Source organism: Ambystoma mexicanum, chromosome 10 (genome assembly GCF_040938575.1).
Source record: "Ambystoma mexicanum isolate Mex_15411 chromosome 10, UKY_AmexF1_1, whole genome shotgun sequence".
NCBI classification, from domain to species: Eukaryota; Metazoa; Chordata; class Amphibia; order Caudata; family Ambystomatidae; genus Ambystoma; species Ambystoma mexicanum.
Window position 1 is genome coordinate 397,415,331 of NC_090932.1, and position 16,055 is coordinate 397,431,385.

The following is a 16,055-nucleotide window of genomic DNA, read 5'->3' on the forward strand; positions in this document are numbered from 1 at the left end:
CAACAACAACTCCACAAACTGGTCATAATCACTGATTCAGATTATGTACGGAACGGGTTTGTGGAGGACCTGGTTAACTGGAAAACCAGAGGGATGCTATGTGCTAACAACAAACCATTGAAACATTGGAAATTAATACAATATATTGATGATCTGGGCACCTCGAATGCGATGACCATCTACTGGAAAAAGATCAAGGGTCATTCTAAAGTAGAGGGACCAGACAAAACTGGAAATGACCTAGCTTATCAGCTGGCCTAAACCAGAGCCATCCAAGGGGATCTACTTGAGATTGAGTCCCGGTTGGGGGAAATCCAGGTCACTGCTATCACTAGGTCCCAGACAAATGCTCCCATTGAGCTCTCAACTGCACAATGGAGTAAGGAGACCCCAGATGCTGATTTGATTACGGCTCAAAAAGGGGATCCAATAATTGGTAAGTTTTATCAACACATTGAGGACCCTGAGAACTTTCCCCTGACGGATATCGATTACATAGGGAAAGAGGACGTCAGAATGTTGATGAAATGTCCAAAAATGTTCAGAATCCAAGACGGTTTGTTGGTGAGGAGATCCACAGCTGACCATGACCAGTGGGTGGTCCCCACCTCATTCTGAAGCCTGATGCAAAGTCACGCCCATGATGCAGCCACAGCCAGTCATCAGGGGTTTCATACGACCCTAGAAATCTTGCGAGAGGTTGCATACTGGCCACACATGGGGCAGGACCTCGACCAGTACTCGAAGGGGTGTCTTGTGTGTGCACAGTTTCAGCCAACATCACTCACACACCGTGTTCCCCTCCAAAAGAGGGGGATGACACTGCCTTGGTCAGATTTAGAAGTTGATTTTATCGGGCCCGTGATTCGTTCCTCTAGGGGAAACAAGTACATGTTGACCATAACATGCTTGTTCACTAAATCGGTGGAATGACTCCCGGCCATAAAGTGCAAAGCAGAAACAGCAGCTGTCCTGATGATCAATCACATCTTCTCATGTTTTGGACTACCCCAAAGGATTGAGTCAGACCGAGGCAGTCACTTCATTAGCGAAGTGATGACAAAGATGTGGGAAATACTAGCGATCAAAAGGAAACTACTCATTGCCTACTGGCAGCCTCTAGTGGTGGAGTTGAGAGATACAACAAGACTATTGTGAGGAAGTTTGTGGCAGATTTGTGGCCAAGTTGTGACATTCGATTACCTCTTGTCCTGATGGCTATCAGATCTACCCCTTCTTCTGCAACAAAAATGCCCCCATTTGAGCTGATGACTGGACAAAGGATTGTGCTTCCCCAGCATCTGCTCTACAGAACCCAAGAGCAGACCTTGGTAAATGCCTCCACAACTCATGAGTATGTTGAGAATCTGAGAAAACACCTTCAACATGCTTTTGCCTATGCTCTACGGAATCTAGAAAGATCTGCAGACAGTATGAAGACCCACTATGATCATAAGACAACTAAAAAAGAATACCAAGAAGGAGAACGGGTCTACTTATACAATTTCCAAAGGAACCAAGCCAAACAGCACAAATTCCTCCCAACTTGGCGTGGTCCTTTTGAAATTTTAGACAGAAACACACCAGTCGCCTACAAAATCACCATCCCTAAGGGCAGTTTGGCAGAAGGGGAAGACAAGTGGGTCCACATAAACCAGCCGAAGAGTTGCTATCCCAGGCATACTTTGCAGAAAATAGAGAAGCCAACCGGAAACCCAGAGGGGGACATTCCGGATACCAAGAAGAATCCAACTGTTAAAACCATTAGTAAATACAGCAGGGAATATTGTAAATTGTATTTCAATGTATGCATCTGGCCCACTACATGAGTAGTAGTGGGGACATTTCCATAACCATGCTCTGTTCTGTCTCATAGCATTGGAACCAAGAATTTCTAATTTAAAAGGAGGACCACTCGGGGACCGGGAGGAAAGACCTAGGGAGCCGGAGTATTGCTCCATACTCCCATCCAGAACCGGTGGGGAGAGCATGTCGATCCAGCATTGATGGGAGATGCAGACGACTTTCTCCACCTGGACCAAAGAAAGAAAGAACATCCCAATCTCCCGACTTCCCCTTGACGGGCAGTCAAACTCAAATCATGAGGGAGAGCTCTGTGGGATGTTTTAATCCACTTCTGCTCTGCTGCAGCACTGTGTTATGAGGGTGCCAGAAATAGCAAAATGGCCGCAAAACCCTTATGTGCACCAAAACCCCTATACATTTTCCTTTGCAACGCACAAAAATATGGCTGCCCAATCTGCTACGCATGTTGTCAGTGGTGGAACAGAGATCTCACTCCTGGAATATGTCACTGGGCTCCACAACATGTGAAAATGGAATGCAGAAGGAAAAAGCACTGTTGCTAAATGAAAACCTCAAAATCTTGCTTTCACTCCCTTTGTCTTTCTTCCTGAAACTGCAGAATGCCGGTACAAAACACCCTCAGACATCCAGAATTCCTGCTTGGTGCTACAATTCACTTAGTTTAAGAAATCATTGTGAACTTGCAGGGTCCTGAAAAGCTGAAAGCATAAAAGGATTTCCGCTGCAAAAGTGGCCTGTCAAAATTCTCTGTGCAGCAGTGCACTGCTGAAATGACAGCTGTCAGGAGCCTGCCTGATTAAACTTTAAACATGGATAAACTGAAATCAAATGTTTACAATCTAAGAGGCCTGTTACTGAGAGTAACCTATGTTGTAATTGTTTTGATCCCATGGTTTAAAATCTTGAATAAGTATTCTAGCTGCTATTTTGAAATCACAAGATTGTTTTAACTTAAGTAAAAATGCAACAGAATTAACAATGAAATCAAACCTGGCTAAGAGCTACCACACTGGAATAGACTGAAGTGGGAGAATGGGACAAAAGACTCCCCCCAATCCCCTCGCGCCCCTGGCCTAGAGGATTGCGGCCCAGACACCCGCCACGAGAGGAATTTGCCTATCTACCAGACGACCAAATACCCTGGTACAGGAACATACGGATATGCCCACCAGCCTGCTCACCAGCCTGCCCTGCTCAAGCCGACACCTGCGGCATGGATCAACTCGACTGAACCATTCAACAGTAAATAAACACATCGTTAGAGATGCCATGACGACCTAGCCAACGGTCAGAACACCCGTGCAACCATGCACACTGGACACTCCCACACCAATCTACACGAAGAACATATTCAGTGCTATGACGTAGATGACGGACACACCCACTGACGCACATCTTTATTATTTTTCACATAGGTTTTTCAAAATGCAGAAACGCAAGACGCACAAAGAACTCATCTAAAATGCTTGCTGACGCTTCTCCTAACCCATGCATTGTGATGAGAAATGCAACGAAGACATGATACTGGATATGAAGCAATATGATACCGTAACTTAAAGTGCCGTACATTGAACATCCCCACCTATGCACCAGGCCCAAGTAGGCCGCAAGCAAGAGCCTCCACGAACATTGAACGAGCACGAGTACAATTGCTGTCCCTGCAGAATGAGCCCAGCGAGAACTGACAGTCAAGGGGGCAATGTTGCAACTCGCATGCCACAAGCCGAAGCCAAGGCCACACCTGCAAACTAAGCCAGACACACAGTGGAAAATACAACATTAAATGTGCAGAATTCTGCCTCAACCACGGTCTCTCCTCACGTGACCAAGCCGAACCTGACAGGGTGCCAGCCCCACGAGGGAGAAGTCGCCTGGGTCCCACGTCTGGGACACAGGCTGCAACAATGAAATGACCCAATGGACACCTACAGCGGTGGGAATAGTCTGCTCTCAAGCATATGAGCAAATCCACGCATTGTCTGCATAAACACATAGTTACATATTGTTGCAAATGACAGGTACACCGCGAGCTGGGAACAACGATGGTCCCAGGCTGGGGGGCTCGCGAGTGGACCAATCAGAACATGGGGCACTCATCACTGACGCCACTAACATTAACCAATCATCAGGGGTCTTCGTGTAACAATTTTCATGTGTCTAATAGAAGGGACAACCCAAGTATACCACCTGACTGACCCTTAACCACTAACAATCTCCTCTATACGTATGCTATACTAACCCTACCACTCGAGGAACCAATCCAGAGTGGCGATAGGTTTTTTGCTAACTTTCCCAGGTGACGCAAGTAGGGCGTCATACTGAAGCAAAAAGGGGCCTGCGAGCCCCACGAATTTCGAGAGTCAGGACGGACGCGTACGATCCTAGACCTATCCCTGCCGTTGTTCAATAAACAGCAGAACCACCTTGCTTCTTGTGTGTGCCTCATACTCATTTTTGGGATACGCGGGAGGAGTTGGGGCCTCCCTGCCCGGAGGTCCGTGGGCGGCCCATCCGACCCCCGGGAGAATTTTCCCCCCGACAAGTTGGAGGCACCGCTGAGATCTGTTTAAGATCTCCTTTTTATTTTATTTTTCCGAGTGCTCTCGTTGCGAGGAGGCCCGGCGGCGCTGCCTCCTTTTGAGGACTACAGGACCATCGCGGAACTGCAAGAAGACCGGACAGCGCAATCCGGATATTGGCCTTCGGGAGCCGGTTGAGAAGTATCCCGACCGCGGTTGGCGAATGTCCAGACGTGGTCCAGACGAGGGGAGGTGGCGAGCCGCTTGGGGGGGTGCATGCAGTCGAGCGGCCCCGCATCAAGAGAACTTGGTGAGTATGCCACGCCCAACAAACAATGTGAAATTGTGAGGGAGGGGGGAGGAATAGAATACGGGAGGTGGGAGGTTTTACACAGGTGCGCCGCAAAGGTTGATAAATTAGTGTTGACGGTGAAGTGAATGGTAGCTGGACAAGTGCGAGAGCAGTCCGCTACGTTACGAAGAAGGAGGGGGCGGAGCACAAAAACATCACATGCGGCCGCTCGTAGACACTGATTGGCCTAGGTCGCGACCACCTTTAACTTGTGTGTGTGTGTGCGGTTTCCTACGAATTGGTGATTATTGATCAATGAGTAGATGAGGATCCCTATTGTTCGAGCAAAAAACTCGATAGATAGATGACGTTTCCCTGTAGGCTGTAGCTAGCTGGTTGCCTAATACGGAAGATAATTGGATGGTTAAGCCCTCCTGTCGAGGGGCGTATCACACGCGAGGTGACGCAGCATGCGCAGTCTGATTATATTGTTGATTACCTTGTTCCAGGCGTGACAAGAGGACAGCTGTGGGGTTAATGGGGGTAGATTGCAAACTTATTTCAAAATTTTTAAAAAACATGTAAAGAACTTACCGGTAGTTTTGGAAGAGGTCGGTGACGTCACCAGTAGGGCTTTCATAGGATATCTCTAGCACAAGGCATTTTTTGGAGAGTGGTGGGGAGGAGAATAATGGTAAGGGAGTGGAGACGGAGATGAACGGTAACGATTAGATCGGGGCAAGGTGTAGAGAAGGACGTGGCCGCGCACAGAGAACGCCAGCCACGACAAGTGAAGAAAGAGGAGGAGGGGTGAAATAAAGTGGGACGGCTGTATAAGAACGTCACACAGGGCATGCAGCCGCAGGGGGCTACGTGCGCCTCGGTCGTAGGGGGCCGTAACGGTGTTAGGGGAAGGAAGAAAAAGAGAGAAAAGAATATACAAATGCAAATGCTATATTTTACTATTTTCTTTTAGCGGACAATCGTAAGTCCCCAAAATTACGGGGCCAGGTAAAACCTCTGAAATTGTATAGCGTACATTATTAGCAAGATAACCGCTACCGTATAGAGGGAGGATAACAAGTTAGTGCTACTATGTCATACGGGACAGGGTCGGGGGGGTGGGGGAACACCCTCTCTACCCCGCTACAGCACATATGTAAAACACTGTCACCCCATCAAATACAGCATAGAATGGACCCAGGGGACGGACAACAAAATGACGACACCATGGCCGCCTAATGGCAGTTTCGACCCATATACCCAACAATCACTATTACCCCATCTGCATAACACATACAAGGGGAAGAAGTTGACACACCACGTGGAGGTGTTTAACTTATGGAGAATGTTCCAGGGGTCCCGACCAGGACCAAACGGAATGTTCACTGTGGGGGAAACAAAGGAAGAGAAGAAGATTAAGGAGGAAGAAGAGAATGGGGAAAAAGAGAGTGAAGGCACACAGTGCACGGGGAACGGACAAGAGGGAGGAGAAAAGAGTAGCAACCTAAACGAAAAAGAAATAAAAAAGGAACAGAGCGACGACATGCCCCTAGCGAAGATAGTGAAAAAAGAGGAAGGGGGTTATATCCTTTAACGGAACTACGAGAAATAGTGAGAGAACAATTAAGGGCGGCTGAGGGGTACCCGAACCCGGCATACAGCCCACCACCATATACACATATACAGCTACAGGTGGCCACATAGGAGGGGAGCAGACAAGTACGGCGGGGTCAACTTATACGAAGATGCCCGCAGGGGAGGGAAGGACTAGCGAAGAACAAATCGCAGCAATAGGACATGACGAGTGGGTAGCTGCGCAGGTATTATTAAAACTACGAGGTTCATTAACAGGAGAAGAGAAGGAGGTAGTTAGGAAAATGGACGAGGATAATGAGAGAAAGAGCGAGATGAAAGGGGAAGGGGGAAAAAGAAAGGAGGAAGAGCTGTCACGAGAAAAAGAAGAGATTTTGGAGGAACGATTAGCAGACTTAAGGAATGAGCAAAATGCCCTGATCAAGCAGCTTGAGAGAGAGGAAAGAGAGAGAGCACGGGAAAGGAAAGAAAGTAAGAACGAGTTGGAAAAAATGAGGGAACGAACTGAAGAGCGAAAGAGAGAAGCTGAAAGAGTAAAGGCAGTAGCAGAAAGGGTATCCCGAGCAGCACAGCGCGACAAGAAAAGAGAGGAAGAAGAGAAAGAAAAAGAAATGGAAATATGGAAGAGGAGAATACTGTCAGAAACGACCAAGAAATACGAAGAAGGGAGGATGATAGAGAGCATATTAGAGCGGGAAAGAGAGAGATGGGAAAGGAAGAGAGAAGAGGAAAGGATATTGGAAAAGATGAGTAGTGAAGTAATGGAGGAATTAATAAAGAAAAGAGAGGAAATTGATAGAGAGATAGCGGAGAAAAAAGAAGGGGAGAGAGAAATAAGGAGATATGTACGCAGAGACACAGAAGTAGCAACAACATCAGCACAAAGGGGAGCAAGTGGTAAAGAAGAAACGGGAGGAACGGATTTAATAGACTTAAAAACAGTAACGATTAGGGGGAAAAAGACATATTGGGGGTTGTCGCTCCTGGATGACTTTTGTAGTGAGGAAGAAGAAGGAATGGAGAAGGAAGGAAGAAATAGGGAAAGTGAAAGCTTAGATAAATTGTACATAACCCGGACAAACAGGGAATCACTATGGGCCTGCAGAAGAAAGGAAGAACTGGGGGGAAGTGAGGGGGAAGAGCAAGGAATGGCGGGAAGGCAGACACGTGCAGCTACACCCTTATCATCCCGTCCAACATGCTCCACCACCGCACACTCATCCCGTACAACATGCCCACCTACACCCGCACCCGCCCACACAAACTCACACCCTATGCAGGCAGGCTTAGAGACCTCCCTGGACGCAGGCAGGAAGAATGAATACACACGCCTACATTAAATAAAGGAAATTATAAAAGAAGGGGAAGAGATGAGGAGAAACAGTTACGAGCAGGGGAAATATGGACACAACAGACGATGTAGACGACACGGAAGAAGAAGAGGGGTACACGGACTCAACTCTGGGAAACCCAGGGGGTCAGACAGGACACAACCTAATGCCACTTTTGGAGAGGGGAGGGGTTAGACCACAATACGTCCCTTGGAAGCATGCAGACAAGGAAAATATAACGTGCAGGCTCTCATCATTAAGTGGGGGTGCGGGGAAATGGATATATGAAATGGAAAAACACACCGCAGGACAGAAACTGGCAGTAGGAGATGTAAAGGGCCTCCTAATATCTATATTGGGGGATGCAGCAGATGACATCTGGAAGAGAGCAGGCTTCCCCGGGGTCACAATAACAAACACATCACACGATGGGGCACCATTCGCAAACTGCAGACATGCATTATGGCAAGCGCTGAGGGTACAGTACCCAGACACATCAGACATAGGAGCGATTACATCACGCAAGATGCGTGAGAACGAAGATCCTGTTGATTATATCCAGGAAGTTCAAGAAAAGTGGCGTATGGGAACTAGAGAACAATGGGACAAAACACCAGCAATATTCTATCATATACTAATACAAGGGCTCCCAGAAGCAGTGCAGAAACAACTGAAGAAAGTAGTGGGAATGGAAGCAAAAGCATGGCCAGAAATACAACTGACGATAGTACATCATTGTAAGGCATGGCAAGAAAAGATGAAGCAAAAGGAAGAGGATAGAAAAGCGGAAGAGGCTAAATTGGTGCAGAAAAACTTACTAAATACACGATGGAAGGTGCACTAATAACTACACCTACAACAATGACACAAAACCCCACGCAAGTAGTGGCTGCACAAGATCCCTCCCAAATACAATCACCACAGATTGTAGCACAACAGCTGCCACCACCCCCACCATACACGACTAACATGGGAGGAGGATACTCAACATCAGGAGCTGGATATTATAATTATAACAGGGGAAGGGGAGGAATGATGAGGGGGAGGGGATACGGCTATAACACACAACAGCAAGGGGGGGGGATTGAGAAGTTTCTACCCCACTGGGCAACCAGTATACCAGGACAATTCAGGGAATTTCCCATGGCAGACCAGGGAACCACCAGTATGTTGGATTTGTGGATTACTGGGACACATGTCACGCACCTGTAGAATGAGACCCGGCACACCAGCATGGGGAGAACAGGGACAACAAGGGCCTACAAGGGAACAGCAGGGCCACCAACAACAGCAGGCACTGCTGCCAGGAAATGTGCAGCAACAACTAGTAACACAACAACAGCCACAGACATATTCACTACCACAACAACAGGTAGCGATCAAATTCAAGACCATAAAATAACCTCTACCAATACACAGCTACAGCAAACACAACTGGGAAGGGTGACGGTCCTGGGACACAACCCTTACACCAGAAGTGGTCAATCATTATACCCACAATAGGACAGCCCACAGACGGCCTTGGTGTGTCCCATCCTGTCGATAACACCTAATAGTGCGGAGGAACCACGCATAGAGGTAACGATAGGTGACAAAAAATTATCATTCCTTGTTGACACCGGGGCGACCCGGTCTTGCATAAGGGAAGGTACATTTAAGATGTCAGGTGAGGCCATGAACACCCAAGGATTCTCTGGGGCTAGGGGGTTGGTTCCCTTTACTGATAACATCCCCTTATTGATAGGGGATTATGACATGTCCGTCCCGCTTTTATATTCAAGGGACTCACCAGTAAACATACTCGGGAGAGACATAATGAGCAGGTTGAATATGACAATCTCCTTCGCGGAGGACGGCATAATTTGTTCCACTCCTGGAATAAACATGCTCACTGCACGGCAAATTATGCAAGCATACTGTGGACAGACAGTGATTAGGGCCGAGCCAGTAGATGGCGAACTGTTCCAGTACGGAACAGACATGGCATTTGCATGGATGCCAGGAATAGAAGGAAAGATCTGGAGGAGGCCGACAGCCTATTTGTTTAGACCAGAAACACCAGCCAATGAACCAGAAGGAAAGGTGATTTCAGTGAGCATGGAGAGCATTATAGCGACTGCTGATTACATCGCAGTACTTGCCCAAGACAGGGAAGGAAGAGCATGGAGGGCAGTGATAGCCCTAGCTGAGGGATGCAGGCTCACCCAGGTGTCAGACGAGGAGCTCTTTTCAGAAGAAAAGGAAGAAGGCGAAATGGTATTTATGATGAGTGTAGATATATGGCTAAGAGTGACATACAAACAAGTGGCACAGAAAATTGCAATGGCACTTGAAGCACCCACATCCACCCCAGTTCCTTTTTTTGAAGAGGATATGGCAAAAGTTCCAACGTCATTGTGGACCACTACTAGTCCCTATGACGTGGGATGTATAAAAAGTATAGGGGGAGTAAGAATTAAATTGAAAAAAAGGTGCAATACTCCCTAGAGTGAAACAATACCCACTATCAAAAGAGGCAGATGAGGGAATATATGAAACAATAACGGCCCTTATAAATAATGGCATATTGGTACCATCAGGATCACCATGTAACACAGCCGTATATCCAGTGTGCAAAGCTAAAGGGGGGTCTTGGCGTTTCATCCAGGACCTCAGGCCCTTGAACAACATAGTGGAAGCAGAATACCCCATAGCAGCAAACCCGGCCACAATATTGTGTGGAATTCCAGCAGAGGCATCACGATTTACAGTGATTGACCTAAAAAATGCCTTTTTCTCAAAACCCCTGCATCCAGATTCACAAGATCTGACAAGCTTCACGTACAGGAACACAAAATGGAAGCACACCAGATTGCCACAAGGGTACTGCGAGTCACCCTCAATTTTCAACAGAGTAATACAGATGGACTTGGGAAACATTGAATTGGAAAGCACAGTGTTGCAATATGTTGACGACATAATAATTTGCAGCACAAGCGAAAAAAGATGCACGGAGGACTCATTGAAGATGCTGACAATATTGGCTGAAAAGGGTTACAAGGTAGACAAAGAAAAGTTACAGTACTGTCAGGAACAGGTATTATACATTGGTCAGCTGATATCCCAACACGGAAGAAAGATTGCACCACAAAGGGCACAGGCTATATCAAAAACGCCATTGCCACAAACAGTGAGGGAGCTGCAGCAGTTCCTGGGACTGTGCAACTACTGTAGAGCATGGGTATTTGTTTACAGCTCATACATAGGACCCCTACTTGAAGCATTGAGAGAAGCTAACAAAGGGGAAAAAAAATTGGGGTGGACAAGGGAAATGAAAGAGGCCTTTGATGAACTGAAAGACGCAATATCAACTGCTACGGTGCTGGCCACCCCAGATTATGAACGACAATTCTTTATATTTTCACATTGCGACTCAGCACTAATGAAAGCAGTGTTGGCTCAAAAAACAAGCATGGGATACAAACCAGTAGCATTTTACAGCAGTCACTTGGATCCTGTTATGTTAGGTAATTTCCCTTGCAAACAAAGTCTCGCCGCAGCTGCCTTCGCGGTAGAGAAGGCATCATCAATTACAATGGGGTGCCCAACCACACTATTTGTGGAACATGCACTATTTGCAATATTGAACAAGCCTAAGTCCACACTAACCACGCAGAGGGCGTCAGGTTATGAGATCATCTTATCTAGACCAGAATTATCCATTGTTAGATGCAGCACAGTTAATCCTGCAAGGTTTATAGCGGAAGTTATTGAGGAAGGCGACTATGCACATGATTGTACGCAGACTACCGAAATGTACTCATGTACTAGAAAAGTTGAAGAGGATGCGCTAAATGGAGGAGAGCTCTTGTTCATTGATGGGTCATCAACAATAGACCAGAGTGATGGGATAAGGAGAACTGGGGCAGCAGTTGTAAAAATGACAGAGGAATTGGTGTGTGTGGCAGTGAAATGTGTACAATTACCACAACATTACTCTGCTCAAGCAGCAGAATTGGTTGCATTGATCTTGGCGTTGAAGGAAAGCTTTGACAAAAGAGTTACTATATATTCTGATAGCGCATATGTCACGTCTACTGTCCACTCAGGATTGACAAAATGGAGAAGAAGAGGGTTTAGGAGAGCTGACGGCACCCCAGTGCAACATGCTCTCTTATTAGCTGAGTTAATTGAAGTAATAAATGATCCCCAAGAACTAGCTTTGGTCAAATGTCTCGCACACACTAACAGAGAAGATCATATCTCAAAAGGAAATGCAGCAGCAGACGCACATGCGAAGTATGCCGCATATTTTGGTGAGATATGGAACCCCCCGGAGTCAGAGAGAGGGAGAGGGAGGGGGTAGCTAAAGAGATGTTGATGAGAGAAGGGTACACTCATCTCCCAGCCACACAAATAATTGAGTTACAAGCGGCTGCACCAATGGCAGAAAAAGAAATTTGGGTAAAAAGAGGATGTACAATGTCGCCAACTGACGCACTATGGCGTCAGGGTAACACTGGAAAGATGGTAATGCCATTGGCACTATTGAACACCGCCCTGAGCCAACTCTACCACCCAGCCCACACAGGCAAGGAAGTTATTGCAGCACGAATTAGGGAAGGTTGGTTCTGTCCCAAGTTAAATTCCCATGTGACAAATTTTATCAGCAATTGCCTCACATGTCAACAGTTTACGGCCGGTCACACGCCGAAAGTGATAAAAGGTACTATACCCCGGCCAGAGGGACCCTTCCTGCACATCCATATTGATTACGTCGATATGATCAACGTATGTCAAGGAAATAGGTACATGATTGTAGTGGTATGCCCATTCTCCAGGTGGATTGAGGCAGGACCCTGCTCACATCCAGATGCATTTAGAGCAGCTAAATTTCTAGTGAGGGAGGTTTTCCCCAGGTGGGGAGTGTGCGAGGTACTGCGGTCAGATAACGGCCCGCATTTCGCTAATGAAATGTTCCAGCACATCACATCCTTATTGAACATCAAGCATAAATTTGCGTGTGCATATCACCCACAGGCCAACGGTGTATGCGAACGCCTGAATGGCCTATTGAAGGAGGCAATTGCAAAGATACAGCAAACGACAAAGAAGAGTTGGTTGTATTGCCTTCCACTGGCTCTATTTGAGCTAAGGAATAGACCAGGCTGCGACCACCACCTCACTCCTCACGAGTTGGTGACCGGACGTCAAATGCGCCTTCCTCTAACGCCAACATCAAGAGCATTCACAGACCATGAAAACACTGCAACTGTTCTTGGTGATGAAATGTACCAATATGTGTCTTCTTTGATTACTAGTGTAGTGTTTGTGTCTCAACAGCACGAGCGCACGCGGGGCGGGTCAAAGAGTGATCAACAAGAAGACGCGGATAAAGAATTGGAAAAGGAAAAACTGTGCAAAATTGCTGAAGGTGACCACATGCTACTCCGCAATTTCAATAGAAAGTGGAACAGCCCACGCTTCACTGGCCCCCACCTGATAGAGGAGGTATCTACGAGAGCAGTAAAGTTGCAGGATAAACGTGCTTGGAATCACCTACATGACGTGAAGATCTGCAAACTCCAGACCCGCCCTAGCGTCAACGATAGGGCAATTGGAAGAACAACGACAGCGTCACCTACGGAGAAAGAGACGTCTACCACAGCTGACGACCTCAGTGTCTCCATACCCTGCAACCCCCCAGAATACCCAGAGACAAGTAGTGAAATAGAGACTGGTAATTCCCATACCGCCCACCCCATGGTCACACGATCAAAGAGCAAAGAGACTTCTGGCAGTTGAGCCCCAAACCCTCTGCCCACAAACCCCCTACCCACTACGGCCACCACCCAATTGAAGGACATTGTTTTTTGCACATATACACATGTAAACACTTGTATGTTCTCTTTTTCTTTCTCGCACATGCAGGTACCGTGTATTATTGTATTGCTAAGAAAATAGATAACTAACAGCGTACATTGCCCAGGAGTAGATGCTACCCTCAGACGATAATTACCCTGAAGCCCTATCACACCAATTTGTATATTACATAAAAAGGCCAAAGTACCTAAAAAGAAGGAGGATACGTGTTTACTACACCGCATTTATCTTGGCCATAGAACAATCAATGCCCCATCTTCACCAGCACTTACCTGCCCTAAGAGACAGATCGCTTAGATTGGCGTGGGAACAGCTCTTCGCCTGGGCACTGAACGACTACTTGATAGGGAGGGCTTGACAACAACAACTAACAATAATAACAAGCTTATTGAGAATTTTCAGGCGGGCAACTTCAACGTTGCAAGAATAAGCTGCCGAACTGCAGCAAGGTAAGAGCAAAATGCCGGTGAGACTAGCTTTGTAATAAAGATGATAGGGGTTTTGATGATCACTGGTTTTTTGGCTGCCTCTGTATGGCAGAAAAGTTACGCTATCAATATTTTGGCTGCACCCAAACCTAATGTACGCCCACCCACGGCTGCAACAGGTGTTACGTCAGGTGGTACTAGCAAAACTCCACATAAGGGAAATAGAGTTAAACGCAGCACATACTCAGATAATAAAGGCATTGATAATTACATAACAGATTCAGCACACGTCTCGAACAACATGTGGTACCAACACATGACCCAAATAGGTAAGCAGACAACAGAAGACATCTGCTACATCTGCTCATTGATCCCATACGCCATGATCGCTTCTCGAACATTCGTTGCCACGGAAATAGATGAAAAGACAGCACAATGTATAATATACCTGGCACTATTCGAAACGAGAGGGCGATTTCAAGGGACGGTGGTGAGACTGGTGTGGAAAACGCGAGACACATATCCATACGAAAACAACTTCCTCAAGACTTATTTGAGTTACCACAAGAGCAGTTTGATGGCGGAAGCATTCAGATACATGAAAAGTGGCCCTGAAAAGGGAGAAACGAAGAAAGTAACACTACAATACCTACCATGTGACTGGTACGCCACTGAAGTACCTGGTACACAAGGATGTTGGGAAAGACCACTGGTAACAATAACAGGGAAGGTGTACATGGACAACAAATGGGACATAGGGGTGATTGGCAGCAAGATGATAACAAGAGAAAATATGACCACTATTGATGAACACAATAACAGATGTTGGACGATTTGGGGCAAGTACGTACCCATGCTGACGTGGATGGAGAAGGATGAAGACCCAATGAGCATACTGCTGCTGTCTGCACCTAAGATATGCTACCAACATAGAGGAGAAGTGGACGTGGGATACAACACCAACTGTGCCAGCGTGATAGAGTTACCGGAGGGGGGAGCAGGAACAGCAGTATTAATGGACCACTACTGGGCCTGCGGAAACAAGGCATACCACACACTGCCCCCTCTGTGGAACGGTATATGCACAATGGTACACATTAATGTACCATCACTAGTGGTGCCCCGGAAACATGTGAACATGGCGAACTTCCCCAAAATGGATGAAGGAAACAAGAGGAAGAAGAGGTCTGTACAACCTCAGAAGGGGTCAGAGAACGAAAACAACAACAACAATAATGTCCTGAATAGAAAAAAGAGACAAGGAGAACCTCTGACAGGAAATTACCTATGGGGAAGATCGGAAACAGCACTCACTTCAATCCCACCAGAACACAGACTATTCAGCAGAGCAGCAATGTTTTTCTCGTCAATAATACATCCGGGACTACAAGCTTACGCAAACGCAAAATGGCTCCAGATAACACGATGGGAGCTGATGATGACAATCAATTCTACAGTAAATGGATTCAACGCAATAAAAGAGGAACTGCGAGCAGTGAGGATGGTAGCACTACAGAACAGATACGTATTAGATCTCCTTACAGCAATGGAAGGAGGAGTCTGCGCAAAGATAGGACAATCATGCTGCAGATTTATTCCTGGTAACGATGCTGACAATGGTACACTCACCGAAGCAGTATCACAACTGGCCCAGATGCACTCCAAAATGATGGAAGAAAGTAAAGGAGTGAAGAAGGATGACAGCTGGTTTTCAATGTTATGGTCATGGATGCCATCGTGGCTGCCGGACGGACTGAAGATTATAGTTGGATGTATAATACTGGCTGGAGCGGCACTGATCATAATAAGGTTTTGGAAAGCCCGGAAAGCACACACTACAGACAAAATGATCGAAATGGTTGGTATGCACCCCTTGATGCAGACTGATGATGGCCAGCACACAGACACAATAATAAAAGAAAGAGAAAAACTACGCAAACAAATCATCACCAACCACCTGGACCCGCCAGACGTGAAGCTCGAAAACCCAAGAAACCCGAGGAGCTACATCGGGAAATGGGTATACTGCACACCTGGAGGAAGCTGTGTGTATATGTATTGGTCATTTGAAGATCATGTCAACCACTATGGACACCTGGGAGGAGTAACTAAAATATGGAGAGTAAGAGGAGATAAGGAAAAAGATATGTTTGTGGTCGACAAGTCGACCAGAGGGGGGACTGAAGTGGGAGAATTGGAC